Genomic DNA, 18,367 nt, shown 5'->3' with positions numbered 1-18,367 from the left:
CTCACACACAAATCCCCAGTTGTTTCCCATTCATTTCCCATCAATATATGGGTAGGACTTTCAGCAGGGGTTGTGAACCCGAGGACCAGACCTGTTCCACAAAGCTGTCTTTTTGCCTTCAATACAACTTCCTTAACTTTTGAAAAGTGCTACTTCTCCCTCTGCCAAGGTACCCTTTTATAGAAAGTCTAGACATTTGGAGAAACAGGAGGAGCACTTCCTTCAATTTTTTTGTCCAGATAGGTCTCTCTGTTCCCCCATCTCTACTGAGTGTGCAACTGACCTTGGCCATCATCTGCGGCCGGAATGCAAGCTCTCTTTTGGCAGATCTGCAAGAAAAGCCATAATAAAATATGGTTTCATGGACGAAAACACTATCAAGGGCTACTCATGGAGGACGAGGCTATCAGGGGAGAGTGCTCTTGTGCTCATGTCCTACTTGGGGTTTCCCACATTTGGGCATTTGGTTGGCCATTGTAATGGGATGCTGGACTAGATGAGCCATTGGCCATTGTATAAACAGCAGGCTCTTCTTGCATTCTTCTTGTCCTTATCCTCTGTCTTCTCACACTGGAAAGGGACGCCAAAGGAGGCATTTGGATATGTGTGAGGGAGTTCTCAATCCCTGGCTTTTCTACAGTAGTTAGGGCTAAGAATCATAGAATCGTAGAATCATAGAGTTGGAAGAGACCACAAGGGCCATCGAGTCCAACCCCCTGCCAAGCAGGAAACACCATCAGAGCACTCCTGACATATGGTTGTCAAGCCTCTGCTTAAAGACCTCCAAGGAGCTGTCCTGGAGAGCAACTGTCAGTCATTGTTGACAGTACAGTGGTACCTCGGGTTACAGACGCTTCAGGTTACAGACTCCGCTAACCCAGAAATAGTACCTCGGGTTAAGAACTTTGTTTCAGGATGAGAACAGAAATCGTGTTCCGGCAGCGCGGCGGCAGCTGGAGGCCCCATTAGCCAAAGTGGTGCTTCAGGTTAAGGACAGTTTCAGATTAAGAACGGACCTCCAGAACGAATTAAGTTCTTAACCCGAGGTAGCACTGTACTCTGCTAGATGGGCCAGACCTCTGACTTTGTGCAAGGCAGCTTCCTGTGTTCATGTAAGCTGTTTGCACAACGCTTGAGAATCTTCTTCATCCTGCATATATTTATTTCTTTTCCACTTAGGCCTAATCCACAAGCAGCCTCCTTTAATCTCAGCTTCTCTTCCTCTCCCAGAGTTTGCTTATTTTGTTGCTGACATTTGGCTGCAGCACCTGCTGTTTGGATCCTTCCTGGTCTCCCTTTTGGCAGAATCAACCGTTAATCCTCAGGATCTGCTTTATGCACCTCAAGTCAAAACTGAGGACAACATTTGCAAACCATTTTTCTTTACGGATTTCTTTCTTTCTTTTTTCTTTTCCTGACAATTGTTTTGGTTTCTTGGCCTGTTTTTCGGTTCCATCTGATTGTTCCCCTTTTCATCTCTGCTTCCCTTCTTCTCCCAGAGTTGCTTATTTCTGGCGCTGACATTTTGCTGCAACACACCTGCTGTTTGGCACCTCGCTAGCCTACCTTTCTGAATCCGCACTAATGAGCTCAGGCAGAACAGAGAGCTGTCATTCAGGGACCTGCCCTCATTCAAAGCACACAGAGCGTCACGGTCTCCCCCTCCCCATCACAACAACTGTAGAAGAGGAAACGCTGTCCACCAGGAACTATTAATTGGCTGCTCCTACCCAAAGGTCACGAAGGCCTCTTTGTTTTTTCTTAATGAATGGGGGAGGCAGATGATACTAGGGAGCTGAGCACACTTGGTTCCTTTTTCATTGTTCACCTGGACGTAGTGTGAGTACAGAGCAATGGTGGGAATTAAGAAATTTCCCTCCCTGTGGAACGCCCTCCCATCAGATGTCAAGGAGACGAAGAGCTTCAAACTTTTAGAAGACATCAGAAGGCAGCCCTGTATCGGGAAGTTTTTCATGTTTGACATTTTACTATGTTTTATATGCGCCGGAAGCCGCCCAGATGGGCAGGATGTAAAACAACAGCAACAACAATTCCAGTGGTTTTTGTTTTTTATGAATGAATCTATATTCATACAGTGTGTGCATGAGAGTATCATCTAGAGACCTTGCTTGTCTTACCAACTGCCTACCCCTTCTGAAGATCATTGAGTTCAATCATCCATGTAGTTTGGTGAGGGATAGGCCACAGCCCATAGAAGAGCATATGCTTTCCATAGAACTGTTGAGTTGGAAGGGATCCTGAAGATCATCTTGTCCAACCCCCTGCAATGCAGGAATATGCAGTTGTCCCATACAGGGATCGAACCTGCAACCTTGGCGTTTTCAGCACCACGCTCTAACCAGCTGAGCTATTGGGAGTGCTCAGTCCTTTGGGTGCTGGGTGACCTTGGGCCAGTCACACTTCATTGAAGTCTCTCAGCCCCACTCACCTCACAGAGTGTTTGTTGTGGGGGAGGAAGGGAAAGGAGAATGTTAGCCGCTTTGAGACTCCTTAAAGGGAGTGAAAGGCGGGATATCAAATCCAAACTCTTCTTCTTCTTCTTCTTCTTCTTCTTTGCATCTCTGCTTCAAAGGTTCTAGTAACAAGTGATAAGTAAGGCTTCTGAAGCTGTCGTAGCTAACCAGAGAGTATACTACCTGGTACACAGCACAACATTGCAAACAAATTACGTTCACCATCTTTGTTCTGTTCCTCTGAGAGTTTTCGGAGCTCGTTTTGAAACCAGTTGTTGAGAACTGCAGATGGGGAAAGAAATCTGCTGTGCTCATGTGTTGCCTCTGTGCTTCCCTTGGCATCTCGTTGGCAACTGTGAGAACAAGATGCTGTGCCCTTTGGTCTTCTTAAGTTTTCTTAAGTTCCTTAAGGCCTGGTTCGTTTTTGAACATTTTCCTACCTCCTGGGTGAAATTAGGTAGTAAAACTAAAACATGTGGATCAGACGAAAGAACTTTATGCAACAATCGATTGGGAGAGCTGGGAACAAATTGTATGGAAAGGAGTGGATCTTGAACTTGATTTGTTTCTCTCATGTTCAACAACCAAAATGTCACTATTTCATTTGAACTGTAGTTGGGGAACATAGAATCATAGAATCGGAAGAGACCACAAGGGCCATCGAGTCCAACCCCCTGCCAAGCAGGAAACACCATCAGAGCACTCCTGACATATGGTTGTCAAGTCTCTGCTTAAAGACCTCCAAAGAAGGAGACTCCGCCACACTCCTTGGCAGCAAATTCCACTGTCGAACAGCTCTTACTGTCAGGAAGTTCTTCCTAATGTTTAGGTGGAATCTTCTTTCTTGTAGTTTGGATCCATTGTTCCATGTCCGCTTCTCTGGAGCAGCAGAAAACAACCTTTCTCCCTCCTCTATGTGACATCCTTTTATATATTTGAACATGGCTATCATATCACCCCTTAACCTCCTCTTCTCCAGGCTAAACATGCCCAGCTCCCTTAGCCGTTCCTCATAAGGCATCGTTTCCAGGCCTTTGACCATTTTGGTTGCCCTCCTCTGGACACGTTCCAGTTTGTCAGTGTCCTTCTTGAACTGTGGTGCCCAGAACTGGACAAAACAGATTTATTTCATTTCATTAGAACTCAAGGGCTGCCTTCGGGCGGTAAGAGAAGCACATAGCGCCAAACCACTTAGAGCTAAAGTTGGGGTTATTAAATTTAGGAGCGCGAGCCGCACTCTTTCCCACTGTGCTGTGATTGCAGAAAAAAGCTTAATTTTAGGTGTGGGTTGGTGGGGGGTAGATTGCATTGGCACAGGAAGGAACCCATCATTTAGATGAGAGCCCCACTAGTTTTGACCTCCACGCAGCATTTCAAGAACAGCCCACTCCATGCCGTAGCCTCAGGACACATAGCAGCACCAGAAAAGAGCACCAGAGAAGTGTTCAACATGGAATTAAACAGAATATAAAAATATGTAGGAACATAGGAAGCTGTGCTATGGCTTTTGGTCTATCTAGCTCAATATCACCAGCACTGAATGACAGCATCTGCCCAGGGTTTCAGGGAGGGCCTCTGGTCCTATTTGGGATCTTCTGCATGGAAAGCAGATGTTCTACCACTGAACCACACTCTTCCTTCTAAGAGAAAGAGGAGACCACTTAGAGCTAGCTGATGGGTGAAGGAACTTAAGAGTTCTTTGCATGCATAACCCACACCTAAATGAGACTTTGGTTTGATACAGCGAGTTCTTTGCATGCATAACCCACACCTAAATGAGACTTTGGTTTGATACAGCAAGCTTTTTAAAAAAAATAGTCATGAAATGGACTATATCAGCCTTGGAGGTCAGGGCAAGGTACACTTCCCATTAGCAACAGGGAAAGAATTTTAAATATTTTCATAATAGTGTCCTGGGAACACCACAAGACAGTAAAATATCTATCAATGTTATACAGATAAAATTTCCTGAATTTCCAAACAAGTGCTGTTCCGTTTATGAATTGCTTCCCATGATGTATCCCAAAACGATTTACAGTACAGTAAAAACATACGTAGAACTGTTGCTCATGTAAACACAGTTAAAATAGTTTCACATATAAAAACTGTAACTCCCTACATGTATATACATCTGTCTATCTGCAGTTTGAAAGAGCAGCAGCATATACATAGTGAATTCAAATCCAATACAGATACATAACTAAAGTGTACATAACTAAATTATGTGGACTACATCCAAGTAATTTCTGCTCAGAGTTGACCCATTGAAATGAATAGGTGTAAGTTAGCCGTGGCTGTTTATCTCAAAGGGAGGGTCTGCTTTGACTCTGATGAATATTGGATGCAGCTGAATGTCCGGAATCTAGGCTTGCTGAAAAGATTGTCAAAAATCATTTCTGGAGTGGCAGCCAAACGGTGTGGGCTTCTTTTCATGTGATGCCTCATTAACAGGGGAACAGATGAACCGGGGGCTCTGTCTGCCACTTGGCAAACCCTTCACAAATGTGCAAAGCAATTAATTAATTAGGAGGTGTGTATTGCTGCCCAAATTTAATGGTGCGCGGCGCTGATCTTTTGCTTTGGCAGGGTGACGAATTCCAGAGGGGAAAGATGTGCCTGTCTGTCTGTTAGCAAAAACAAAAGCAAGTCTCTTGCTGACAGCTTTAAGCGGAAGTTGCCAATTTGTTTGACTACAACTCCCATCGTCCCTGACCGTTGTCCGTGTGGTCTGTGGCGGGTGGGAGCTGGGATCCAAGAGGTATCTTGTTGACTAATGCTGCCTTGAAGGTTAGCAGTTTCATTGTAGCATTAGTTTTAACCAGTGCTATTTAGCTAGAAAAAGAGGTGCCAGAACTCACTATGAACACCTCCTTCGTTTTCTTAGAATGGCAATGGAGACATGCTGGAACCAATTTATAATAATAATAATATTAATAATAATAAATTTTCTTTATACCCCGCCCTCCCCGGCCAGAGATGGGCTCAGGGCGGCTAACACCAGTAAAATTACAGTAAAAACATAATAGGGAAAAACCCCCAATTTAAAATACGGGTTAAAATGCAATTCAAAATGGAGTCTCATTTTGAAAGTAGCCCATAGATCAAAACCATAAGGGGAGGGAAACATAAGGGTCAGACTGAGTCCCAACCAAAGGCCAGGTTGAACAGCTCCGTCTTGCAGGCCCTGCGGAAAGATGTCAAGTCCCGCAGGACCCTAGTCTCTTGTGACAGAGCATTCCACTAAGTCGGGGACAGTACTGAAAAAGCCCTGGCCTTAGTTGAGACCAGTCTAACCACCTTGCAGCTTGGGACCTCCAAAGTGGTGTTATTTGTGGACCTTAAGGTCCTCCACGGGGCATACCAGGAGAGGCGGTCCTGTAGGTACGTGGACCTATGAGTTCCTTCTGAAAGAAAGCCCTGGTTTTAATGAGCTAAAATGCTTCAACACACATTCATGAATAGTATAACAAAAGACTGTGAAATGCAAGGTGTTGCAGTTGTTGGCACCCATCTATTTCAAGAGACAATGGAGTGAGCCTCTGGGGGTGAAGTAAAACCACTTCGTTAGCGGCACTGAAGTGACCTCCCTGGGGGCACAAGCCTGGCAGTGTGTATTGAGATCCTGAGCTGCCCAGATGACAGGACCTTGCTCTCAGCCTTGCTGATGTGGTCCAAAGGAAAGCCAAGCTGATGGTTGGCATCAGCTTGGCTGCAAGAGCTGCTGGAAGGAGGTGTACCAGACTGCCTTAGGACTTCACTCTGGATTTGTGTAGGGTTTTCTCTTTTGCCTTTTCTTCTCGCAAAGATATCCCACAAGGCAGCAGAGGTTCAGGATCGGTTTTCCATCTCCTAGATGGGCTGCCTTCCCAGGTTGACAAGCCCCACCTGCCCCTCACTTCTGCACATGCAGAAACAACCTTCTTGATCGATGGACCCGCTATTGGTCTCATCCACTCAATCTCCCAGAGCTTGTCTTTGCATGCAGGGGAAGTCCCTCCCTAACTCACTGAGGGTTCGCTACCCATCAGCTACCCTCCCTTGGTTTAGCCAGCCAGTAGAAGCCATTTCCCGGGGTGTGGCTGCTGTTGCATGCCGACGGTTCAGTCAGTAGAGCTTAATCTCATGGCTGTGGGTTCGAGCCCCATGTTGGGTGAAAGATTCCTGCTTTGCAGGGGGGTTAGACTAAATGATCCTTGTGGTCCCTTCCAGCTTTATAATTCTAGAACCCACAGCTGAGAACTGAGTATAGGATGGGGACCAAAGGTGGTTAAAGTACCCCAGAAGGAACACAATGTGTCCTCCATCAGACCCTACATTCTACATAGAGTATTGGTTTATCTATTATTTAACTTGTTTGAAGGTTCCCCTGTGCTGTCTAAAAAGAAAAGAAGAGCTTTCTGCACATCTTGAAAGCTTAACATTCTTCCTCCTCCTCCTCCTCTTGTCATGCAGACTTTTCCATATTGGGAGACTTTAATTGTATATGTGCATCTGGACATGAAACCCCTTTCCTGTTTCCAAATGAACCCCCTGCACCACTTATTTGATTCAGATGTACTGCTTCAGGGGAAGGGCTGCAGCTCAGTGGCAGAACACATGCTTTGAATGCAGAAGGCCCCAGATCCAACCTCTGGCATCTCCAAGCAGGGCTTTTGTCAGAAAAGTGTAGACAATGCTAAGCTAGATGAACTCATTTGGCACAAGACAACTTCCTATCTACCTTGTTTCTGTTCACAGGATATATTGCCCTCTCATTTTTGTTTGTGGGGCATAACCTTCAGCACTCCCTGTCCTGAAACACCTTCCTACCAGCCAAAGCTTTTGAGGCCCTGCTCACCATCCCCCTCCTAATTCTACAGAATATCTTTTCTATGAGTTTTTCCTGTTTTATGCACCCATCTTGCTTTCAGAATATAGCCAGGTTCTTTGTTTTTCCTTATGTGTGTTCGTTCCCCTAATTTTGGCCCTTGGGATATTGCAGGTTGCAAAATGAAATATTGTTTCCAGAGCGGGGAATTTAGAATAGTGCACAAAGTGATAATAAACGTAGACTGTTTAGGGGAGAGAGGAGAGGATGTGCAGATCTCATTCAGCTTTTGGAGACAGTTGCCACCATTCATTAAAGTGGCCTGAAAGAGTCACAGTTAAACGATGCCAAGCACTTCCTCTAGTGCTGTCCAGGTTGCCTTTTTAGCAGAACTCTCCGTTCCTCTTGCCCAAAGGAGGCCATTGAATAGGACTTTAGGTCACCCGTTTTTCTGGCATTACTGAAGCCTCTCAAATAGACATCAAATTTAACCCTGTGCTGTTATCTTCAAGTCGATAACCAATGCTTTATTTGTTTTCTCTTCCTGTGTGTTGCAGTGCATTTATTAAATCCTTCCATGCCATCTATCATCTATCCATCTATCTATCTATCTATCTATCTATCTATCTATCTATCTATCTGTCTGTCTATCTGGCTTCAGCCAAAGCGGTGCAAAAGAGAAGTTGCATCAGGCTGTGTCAGGAGCGAGCCAGGAGTAAATCACACTGTGCAAGTTGGAGTTAACTCCTTATCAGCAAAAACAGGGTCTGCAGAGCAGTGTCAGGCCTAATGAGCACAGCAACTCATCTCCGCTGGTCTTGCCCCATACTACAGTTGTTAAGACTGAAGGCCCCCACTTCCCCACAGATGCCTCCTTTCCAGGGTCCCCCCCCCCAAGCAAACAGAGACTGTGCCTGTGCCTGTACATCGCCAATCTCTTCTCCTCCCTTTCCATGTCTCTTCTGGTTCTGGGAGACCACTGGGGAAAGGTGCTTGTTCAGCAGGAGGGGGAGACTCCAGCTGGACTCCGCTCTGCCTCTTGGCTTCCCTCCTCCTACCCTCCTGCTTCAGCTTCTGCCTCTGATACTGGACTTCTCTCTGCCACAGACTCTCCCAGCTCACTAAGTCCTGTTACCTCCTCAGTTTCCAACACTACCTCCTCCCAGTCTTCTCCCTTTGACCACTCATCATTGTCCCACCACCACTCCCCAAGCTCTGAGCCTTCTTCCCTTGGGGGTTCCCCAGTTGCTTCTTCCCACCATCAGTCCACATGGTACAAAATAAAGTCCTTGGATAGTATCCAGCACTTCATACGAGGAGTTGGGCTTGCTCAGTGGAAATTGCTCTTCTTCACCTTCTTCGCCACGCACCACCAAAATCTGTTCAGCAGGGTCCTCCAACCCTTTGGAACAGATTTTGTGGGTGAATGGAGTGGAGACTGCAGAGGAGAGGTGGGTGGAATTTTTGTTGTGGAAGCAGACATTAGCTATGCTAATGGAATCTGCCTTAAACCTCAAGTTTATTATTTTTAATAGCTTCTCTAAAAAATGCCACCTAACAAGTAGTGGCCGTCATTCCATCTTGTGGTTGTGAACTCCACTCATTGCTAAACTGCTGTGTGAATAAATAGTTCCTTTTGGGTGTCCCAAATCTCCTGCCAATCAGCTTAATGATAAGAACGCAATTTAAGTTCATCTTAGTTTAGGAGCCACACTGTGCCATATTTGTTTACTTGGTTTGAAACAAGTCCCACATGAAATTGGCTTTAATTTGCAGATTTGCCTTTTTCAGTCGCTCTGATAGGCTCAATATTTACTGAGCCCAAGCACCGAAGTGATTTTGGTTTGAAGGAAAGCGGCTGATGCCTCTTAGAGATATCCAGCTGCTGCTTGAGTTTACGAGAAGCACACCTTCAGATAAACACATTTCCATCACTGCCGGTGTATGTTTGGTTATCTGCCGTTCTCCGCCCTAAAGCCTTGAGAAACGAGTGGGTAAAACCAGGATTATCTGGCCACATCAAAGATACTTCATGTTTGTGTTCTATGTGAAATTAAGGCAAGCAGATTCACTGCTAAGACAGGATGATGGGTCATCAGATTATGGAGCAAACATCTGACTAAGTTTTATATAGGTGTTTTTCTCTATGATCCTAAAATGCCTTCATCGCTGGCATTTATTTATTTTTTACTCTTTTTGGCCGAAGTCTGGGATAAAGATGCATCAGATAGTATGTCATAAATAATTATAAATAAATAAGTTGGCTAGAATGCACATTCATTTTTTAAACTGGATCACTTCTTTATTTCCTGTATTAACAACATTCATACTTCTGCGTGGTCTGGCAGTTTTTTATATATATATTCTTGATAAGCAAGTCCCGTGTTGTCATTTCTTCTAGTGCTCATGAGTTTAGAGGGAAGTTTGAAATGTGAAGGCAAAAAAAAATATTGCTGATGGATCCATTCTTACGGCATCTGCTTGCATGTTGGCCACAGGAAAAGCCTGCGTGTGGTAGCTTCAGCCATAGAACATGGTGCTGTGGGCAAGGTTTGACTTTTTGTGGGTGGCTGGGTATGAGAATACTACTCCCCAAACTCAAATTTCCTGCACATGACGAATTCATTGCAGGTAGTGGGGCACCTTTAAAGAGGTGTCTTCAATCATCCCCATGTACTCAATGATCATGGGGATGGGCACTCAAAAAAGAATTTTTTAAAAGCTAGCAATGTGAAGTATTTTAAGTTGTAAAGCCAGGGTGTTTTAAAAAGCTGAAATAATCTCTTCTGTGCAGGAGTGTATTATTAATTTCAAAACTAGGACCGAACAGGTGTGATGTGGGATGTGGAGCTGCTGGTGAAAATGGCAGCCCTGTGCCAAGTTCTCTTTCCACGGTTGTATGACATGATACCCATCACGCATCATGGATTCAAATTTCAAGAAAGGACATTCTGACTGAACATGATGAAGAACTTTCTTACAGTAAGAGCTGTTTGCCAGTGGAATGAACTGCCTTGGAAGGTGGTGGACCGTCCTTCAGTGGAGGTTTTCAAGCAGAGATGTGTGCCCACCTGTCAGGGATTCTTTAGTTGAAATTCCTCCATTACAAGGGGTCAGACTAGGTCAGGGGTCAGCAAACTTTTTCAGCAGGGGGCTGGTATACTGTCCCTCAAACCTTGTGGGGGGCCGGACTATATTTTGGGGAAAAAAATAAACAAATTCCTATGCCCCACAAATAACCCAGAGATGCATTTTAAATAAAAGGACACATTCTACTCATGTAAAAACACCAGGCAGGCCCTACAAATAACCCAGAGATGCATTTTAAATAAAAGCACACATTCCGCTCATTTAAAAACACGCTGATACTCGGACCGTTTGCAGGCCGGATTGAGAAGGCGATTGGGCCGGATCCGGCCCCCATGCCTTAGTTTGCCTACCTATGGATTACATGACCCCCAGCTCTAGAACACCAGGATTCTATTATTGCAGTTGTCTCTTAAATTGTCAGCTGTTGGTTTCCTCATTCAGTACAGTGGTACCTTGGTTTACGAACTTAATCTGTTTCGGAAGTCCTTTCTTAAACCAAAGTGTTCTTAAACCAAGGAGTGCTTTCCCATAGCAGCAGCGGGGGACTCAATTTACAAATGGAACACACTCAACAGGAAGTGAAACATGTTCTTATTCCAAGGCAAAGTTCACAAACCAAAACACCTACTTCTGGGTTTGCAGCATTCTTAATCCAAGTTGTTCATAAACGAAGCTGTTCTTAAACCAAGGTACCACTGTAGATAATGGACATAATTTAATTTGATGGGTTGATTAATCCTATGCTCCAAGGACCAGAATCCTTAGGTCTTAGGTCTGTATGCATGATGTATGATTTTTGGAGAGAGAGTAGGGTAATATATGCATGTGGTAAGCACAGGCTTTTAACTTGGATGGTGAACAGATTGGTTATGTTTGCTTTGCAGCAAACAAACATATGGTTTTGGTAATGTGATACTGGAATGTGTGAATCACTCAGTGATGCTGATGGGGCAGTAGATTGAAAACAAACAAGAGAAAGAATTTCACACCACCGTACAGTGTACAATTGACATGAAACGTTTTGATGCTCTAGCATGTCTCTTTGCTCTTGCAAGATCTTTGAGATTCCTCCATCCCTGATGGAAATTGCTTTCTGCCTTTGGGTACTTGAGGGCATAACTTCAACACACAAGAGTGGCCTTAGCCGAACTCACAAGAAACTGCTGACGTGTGTGATCTCTAGATAACAATTTGTTCGTTTTGAAATCCATTGTAGGCATTTGCTACATCTTGCAGATGAAACAAAATAGGTGGGGTGCATGAGCGGGTTGGGAGTCCTGCTCCATTTGCTTCATTCAGAGCAGCTCCGTTGGAATGAATGAAAGCTCTGAAGAAGCAAAACATTAGCGCATTGTCCCAGGAGTGAGTTCTGGGGAAAGAAGATGCCACGTCATGGGTTTAGCAAAAAACAAAATCGATGGGATATGTATGCATATGTACATACATAAAATGATAGCTGCTGCCGTGCAATTTTAGAAAACAGAATGTGTAGAAGTTTTGCAAGTACGTCAGTCTATGGTAGTCATTTGTGGGATAAATGTTCCCTTAAGAGGACAACCTTACTCCTGGCAAGTTATCATCTGAAATATTTCAGACCTTTTTATTCCACTAAGGCCATTACTATTTATAAAAATGGATCTTTTATCCCTTTTCAAACCTCTTCTTTCGCTTCCTTTGGTCTTTTGTTCTCCTATCCCCATAAGTCCACCTGTGGTAGCCACTGCCTAAAGCACAGATGATACTTATTTTTAAAGCTATGTAAAATGTTCTGTGCATGGTGGAGTATTAGTCCATGAGATTATGGGTATCAGTTTTCTAATATGCTTACAGAGTTGTTGAGGCAGTAACAAAAAAGAGAGGAAAAGTTGTACAGCTAGTGGCTGTTCTTCTCATTAATGCTACTACTACCTTTTGGTGGCTAGCTGGGTATGATTTGAAGTGGTAGAGGGGGAGTTTAGGCTGGTGGAGTCTGTGTGCGACACATGCAGGTCAAAGAGGAAGAGGGAAAGGTTGGTAGTTCATTACTTCGGGTTAATTGGGGCTCTAGCTTGTAACTTGGGCTTGGGACTTGCGGTGTTTGCTCTCAGCACATCCTGTTCCCTCCAGCGGCCGACATGAAAATATGCTGTTCTTGCTAAAGAGAGCATGTAAATAACCAATGAACGGCCCATTAATCAACAGTGGCACTAAAAAGACCAATGCGGTGAAGTTTGAGCTGCGGCAGACCTTGTGACCCAGCAAATTCCGCGTTTGGATTTTGGACTTTTAATGTGCATGTTTTAAATGCACAACTGAGGCTTAAATAAAGAAGGAGGGGGAATCTCTGTTAACATGGTATCCAATTTTAATGCGTCTGGGCATGGGTGCATTCAGTTTTACCAGAGTAGCATGTGGTATAGTTTTTTTCTGGGATGAGCACCTTCAGGCAGCAGGCTTTCATTTATTTATGTATTTATTTAAAAGCATTTCTAAGGTGCTTAATGCGTGTGTGTTTTTAAAGAAACCCCTAACTGGCATACAAAAATAACACAAAAGCAATAAAAGCAGTGAAACACCCTTGTAAGAACAGGCAAAAACAGGAATAACATCAACCAATCTTGAGGGTCAGGAGAAGCTTGGGCAAAGAAAATGCATCCTCACACGGCATCCGGAGCAGCTAATAGTTGATGCTATGTGCACAGCAGAGGGGAGGCCGTTTTCACAGGGCAGGGGCAATTGCAGGAAAGGGGTTTTGCTTAGCTTTCTCCCTAGAGGGGGGACAGGCGAGTAGCATTCTAACATGCAGTCTGCTACCTGCAAGCTAGAAAAGGAATAGGGAAGGAAGGGCCATGTGCCACTTTTGTGCGACTGAATGGCACTCAGACGCTACTCAAATTGAGCACCTTCCTCAGGGCTCCCTGACACTGTGTGAGGTTCAGAGGCTGGATCGGAATTCAAAGGCTTTTCATGCTCTAGGAGCAAAAAAGTGTTGTCCATTCTCTATGAAGAAGGCATGCCTGAGCCCATGCTTTGATACTTATCAGAAGTTAAGTGAAGACTTTTGTTTTTGTTGGGTAGGCTTTTTTGAATATATGGACAACGTTACTGGGATAATTGGTAGTGTATTGCTTTGCTGCATCCAGGCACTGTCTCAAGACCTGCACATCCATTCCTGATTCAGATGTGGCCGGGAAAAAGAGCTAGATGTCACCAGCATGCTCAAGACTTTGTTCTTCAGGTCTTCTGATGGCCTGTCCCAACAGCTTCATATGTATATATTAAATAGCATTATGGACTAAATACATGGCTCCTACGCTCAAATAAATATTGGCCACTGGCATGAGCTGAACTCTGTGTTTCCTCAGACCCTAATGCCCTGTTCAATTGTTATCCTCCTCTTGTGGTTGCTACCCTGTGAGGTGGGGTGAAGTGGGGAGAAGCCTGTTGCTCCTGACCCCTCCTGCATTTCTCCTCCTACCATGCCACACATGTTTGGGGCTGAACAGCTGTAGCATGGAGCTTGCTGAAGTCAAACAGATTCAGAATCCCTATCTTCTAACCACATGGGTAGTGTTACTGAGAGAAAGAGGCTCCTTGCTGCTGATGTTCAGCCCCCTGAGATGTTGGAGGTTGCAGGAAATGCAGCGTGGACATGCAGGAGGGACAGGGCCTGTGAGCTGGTTCCTATTTCCCTCTCGCATGGTGGCAATTGTACGTGTATGCTCAAATAGGCCTTATGCATAAATCTCTGTATGGAAGGTTGGTGCCCAGAGAAGATGCACTGCCCAGGCTTGGTACAAGGGCAAGCAGGTAATAGAGTGAAACAGGGATAGCCAATAGGATGCCATCAACCCCAGCCTGCATGGCCAGTGGTATGGGATGATAGCCCATGCATGTAGTGCAGGTCTAAAGTCAGCACCTTGGTCAGCGCATGGTGGGAGCCAGAGATGAGACTAGGCTCACTGGCAGGCCCTTGAATAGAAAGCAAATAACCTGGAGACTTCTGAAGCAGGGAGGTGTGTGTTCTAGGTCTTGCTTCCTTGTTCTAGGTCTTGTGTGTTCTAGGTCTTGCTTCTTGGTGAAATTGGCTGTGCTCTGTTCTTGGGGCATCCTGCAGTGCCTCCTGATACATTTCAGAATGGCTTGGCATGGAAAGCAGGATCCGCAGAAGTGAGGGAGTTTCTGTGAGGAAGAATTGGTGCTGGATGAGAGAGTAAGCAACCTTGCTTGGAAAAAGGAGATGGAGGTACCACAGCCCCTTCTTCCTCCTGCTAGAGGGAGAGGGCCTCTCTATTTTTGAAGAGGGTCCAGGACTCTCTTACTGATGTGGAAGTGTCTGGGTTGAGGCCCTGTCCCATGGGAATGAGATATATTTCGACTGCGGAAAGAGGGAACAGTTCGGACAAGCACCAGTTTGAATATTTCCCAACCCTTGTCCAATTTGAATGAGTTGAATTCTGAGTTTTGATCCATCCAAGTTGCTCCGTCCCCTTCCCTTCCCAGATTTTCTGTGGGTTTAATAACTCTTTTGCGAATGCCTTGACATGACCAGGTAGCATCTTGAGAAAGTCTCAACATGGTCAGCATCCACACCAGCTGCCAAAGGGTGACATCGGCTCTGCATATTTTGTTTACTACTACTACTATCTTATTTTTTTGTACCCTGCCCATTTGAGTGGGTTGCTCCAGCCACTCTGGGCTTCTTCCAACAAAAATACAAAGACACAGCAGAACATCGCACATTAAAACTTCCTGATACACGGCTGCCTTCAGATGTCTTTGGAAGATTATATAGTTATTTATCTCTTTGACATCTGACAGGAGGGCGTTCCACAGGGGGAAGGGCACCACTAACAATACACTACTTGTATTGTTTCAAAAAGCAATACAAGTCTAATTTTACAGAACTTGAATCGAAATAGGGAGCTGTGAGAGAGTAGACAACAGTTAACTATTCATTTCATTTATGAATCGCTTCCTATAAAACATTCTGAAGTGTATATACTCTCTACTAACAAGGCTTGTTGGAAATGGAAGGTTTTCAATAGGCACAGAAAAAAGCCTCGCTTCCTACATCATATAGAAAGGGCCTCCTGGTGAGATGTCATCAGCAGGAGTGATTGGCCAGGTATATAAGGGGCAAGACAATCTTTTAGGTATTCTGGTCCTGAGCTGTGTATGGCTCCGTACTTTAGTACCAGCACCCTGAACAGAATAGGCATAAAAAGGGTTTGGAGATAGCTCAGGATCCAGGATACCATGTCAGGCAGAATTCTTCCTCAAGTTCCTGACTTCTGCTCCCCCTTGCTTACTCACATGTATGAATCAGAAAACAGAAGTCAGCAGCTGCGGTGCAGAAGGCGAGAACTTTTAGCCAAAGTTTTGTTGCTGCTCCTGCTTGTTGGTGGAAGGGACACTTTGCCCTCTTAGTTTGCACGGGAAAGGAGCAAATATAGCTTGCTCTTTGACCCTTTTGTTCTGTTCAAAATATGACCCCCGGTGCAAAATAATAATAATTCTATCTGTCTATCTATCTAAGGGACACGGGTGGCGCTGTGGGCTAAAGCCTCAGCGCCTAGGGCTTGCCGATTGAAAGGTCGGCGGTTCGAATCCCCGCGGCGGGGTGCGCTCCCGCTGCTCGGTCCCAGCGCCTGCCAACCTAGCAGTTCAAAAGCACTCTTGGGTGCAAGTAGATAAATAGGGACCGCTTACTAGCGGGAAGGTAAACGGTGTTTCCGTGTGCGGCTCTGGCTCGCCAGAGCAGCGATGTCACGCTGGCCACGTGACCCGGAAGTGGTCTTCGGACAGCACTGGCCCTTGGCCTCTTTGAGTGAGATGGGCGCACAACCCTAGAGTCTGGCAAGACTGGCCCGCACGGGCAGGGGTACCTTTACCTTTACCTTTATCTATCTAAAGTTGGTGACCGAGGCAAAATGCAGATGTAAATAATGGACACGGGGACCCTTGAATTTTAGATGGACAGCTGAGCGAGTTGTCAGTTACATCAGCACCAGGCTAGAAAGAACTACTTGGTTCTTGAGTCAGAAGATATTGGCAAAGTTTTCAGTTCTTTAGCTTGGATGCATGCAATTAATACAGTATTGTGCTTTGATTCACCAGGTGGGTTTACAAAACAACTACCTCTCCTCTCACTAAAAGGTTTTTTTTATGATCCCTGTCTCCCCCCATCTCCCCCCCCCACCTTCAGTTAGAATGGATCTTGATCCTATTCTGTGTTTTAAAAACAGAAACAGAATAGGTTTGATATGCTTCTCTTGTTTGTCTCACGATGGGAAACTTTTGTGGCAACTGGAAACCAGGGAGAAAATTGTATTTAAAAAGCTGTTGCTGTTATTGTTGTTTTAAGTAAGAGTTCTTTAGACTATTGTTGCAACTCCCGATTTGCTCAACCCACTCTTAGTCTAGGAACTGGATCTTGATTGAGTTTTCATAGCTGTTATTTTAATTATTTTCTCCTCCGTTACATTATTTTTTTAAAAAGAAACTAATTAAAATTATATCCACATATTGTACTAACTCACTAATCCAAAAAACGTCCATGTCTTGCAGTAACACAGCAGTCCAAATTAACCTAAAAGTACACAAACCAGCCATAATGAATGCAGTGTCCTGAAACTAAAGAATACCAAGTATAATCCAAGGAAAAAAGAAAAAGAAAAACACAGAAGCAGAATGCAACAACACCTCCTGAAAATGCTTAATTAACCTTCAAACAACAACAGCTAAGCCATGTATATCAAAATAAGAACCATAACTATGAAAATATATCGGTGAAAGAAGAAAGTTGAACCCAAATAAAATCCTTAAAAGCAAAGGATGGTATCACTATGCCGATCTTGTAGTTTTATCTGTTTTGGAAGCAGTTTAGGTTGGAAGGTGGGACATAATTGTCCTAGGTTCACGGCTTTTGTTTGCTAGAACACATTATAGCCATGCAATGTAGGGAGAAAAGACATGGGAGAAAGGCTTTGCTGAGTTTTCCAGTAAATCTAAAGAATGGCACAAGGTGTGATAAGCTCAGGCTGACAGCCCAAAGAGACTGCAGAAGTAACTTCCAGTGACTTGTTTCCAGATAAAACATATATCAAGACCCAGATGCCCAAAGAGTCTGAACCAGGGATTTCCAGAACTTTGACATGCACACTTGCTTTCTGAGTTAAAATAGGGAAGGTACATTTTACCCTTGCAGCCCAAAGGAGTAAGAAGATGAGAGCAACTCACTTTTGAGCAGGGTTGGGGAATCTATGGCCCTCCAGAAGTTGCAGAATTACATCTCCCATCATCCATGATTGTTGGCCGTGCTGGCTGGGTTTGACAGGAGCTGAAGTCCACCAGCCATATCTGGAGGGCTGCAGGTTCCTATATGCATTTGACAGCTTTAAACACAATGAAATTGCCTAAAATTGCAGTTGACTCCTCAACATGGAAATAATAATAATAATAATAATAATAATAATAATAATAATAATAATGGTAGTGCTGCAAGATTAGGCATGCAGTTGTTCCTTTGGGTCTGGTATGAAAAAGAACATCTTAACAGTGGTCTTCCCCCCTCTAAATTTGAACAGTAGCTTTTATCAAATGCAGCACGTCAAAGAAGCGGCACTTGCTGAGTGTTAGGTGATGTGGAAATGCCTTTAAACATAGCTGCTTGGATGGTTGACGGTTAGTTGCAGTTGGAGATGCCTGAACAAAATGTTAAAACAGCAAGACATTACATAGCAGCAGGTGTTAATGGTTCTAGCCTAGGGATGGCATGTTCTAGGTATGGCATGGTATAGCAGGTGTAACCTGCATGTAACCAAAGCTAGTGTTCTTTTTAGCTACACTGTGTCTTACCTGTGGATGGGTTGATTGCTTTGTGCCTTTCTGCTCCTTCCCTTTTCCTCCCTTGTGTTTGATACTTGACTAAATGGACCCCAGAGTACACAGCTTCCCATGCAAAAGAAGAGCTGGGCTATTTTGTTAAATATTCCCTTTTACGCTGGTAATGAGT

General features: G+C 44.4%; 1 protein-coding gene and 2 long non-coding RNA genes across 12 annotated transcripts in view; 2 read left to right on the top strand and 1 right to left on the bottom strand.

The window, feature by feature from the left end:
- LOC310657770 overlaps positions 1-18,359 on the bottom strand; it is a 33,690-nt gene extending 15,331 nt beyond the window's left edge. The window contains exons 1-2 of one of the 2 annotated variants that reach the window (XR_014501918.1): positions 18,211-18,359; positions 17,593-17,747 (exon numbers count right to left, since the gene is read on the bottom strand). This is a non-coding gene — a long non-coding RNA (uncharacterized lncRNA). The remainder of the gene's footprint in view (positions 1-17,592; positions 17,748-18,210) is intronic. The other variant, XR_014501919.1, reaches the window with a different exon arrangement.
- Positions 1-18,367, top strand: part of LOC310657754 — a 197,638-nt gene that overhangs the window by 93,695 nt on the left and 85,576 nt on the right. The gene's annotated exons all lie outside the window — the stretch shown is intronic.
- SLC4A4 (solute carrier family 4 member 4) overlaps positions 1-18,367 on the top strand; it is a 190,775-nt gene that overhangs the window by 90,647 nt on the left and 81,761 nt on the right. The window lies entirely within an intron of this gene.

This window comes from Podarcis tiliguerta (assembly GCF_965153285.1).
Source record: "Podarcis tiliguerta genome assembly, chromosome: 9".
NCBI lineage: Eukaryota > Metazoa > Chordata > Lepidosauria > Squamata > Lacertidae > Podarcis > Podarcis tiliguerta.
Note: the sequence above shows the minus strand (reverse complement) of the source record. Positions and strands in the feature narration are given on the sequence as shown.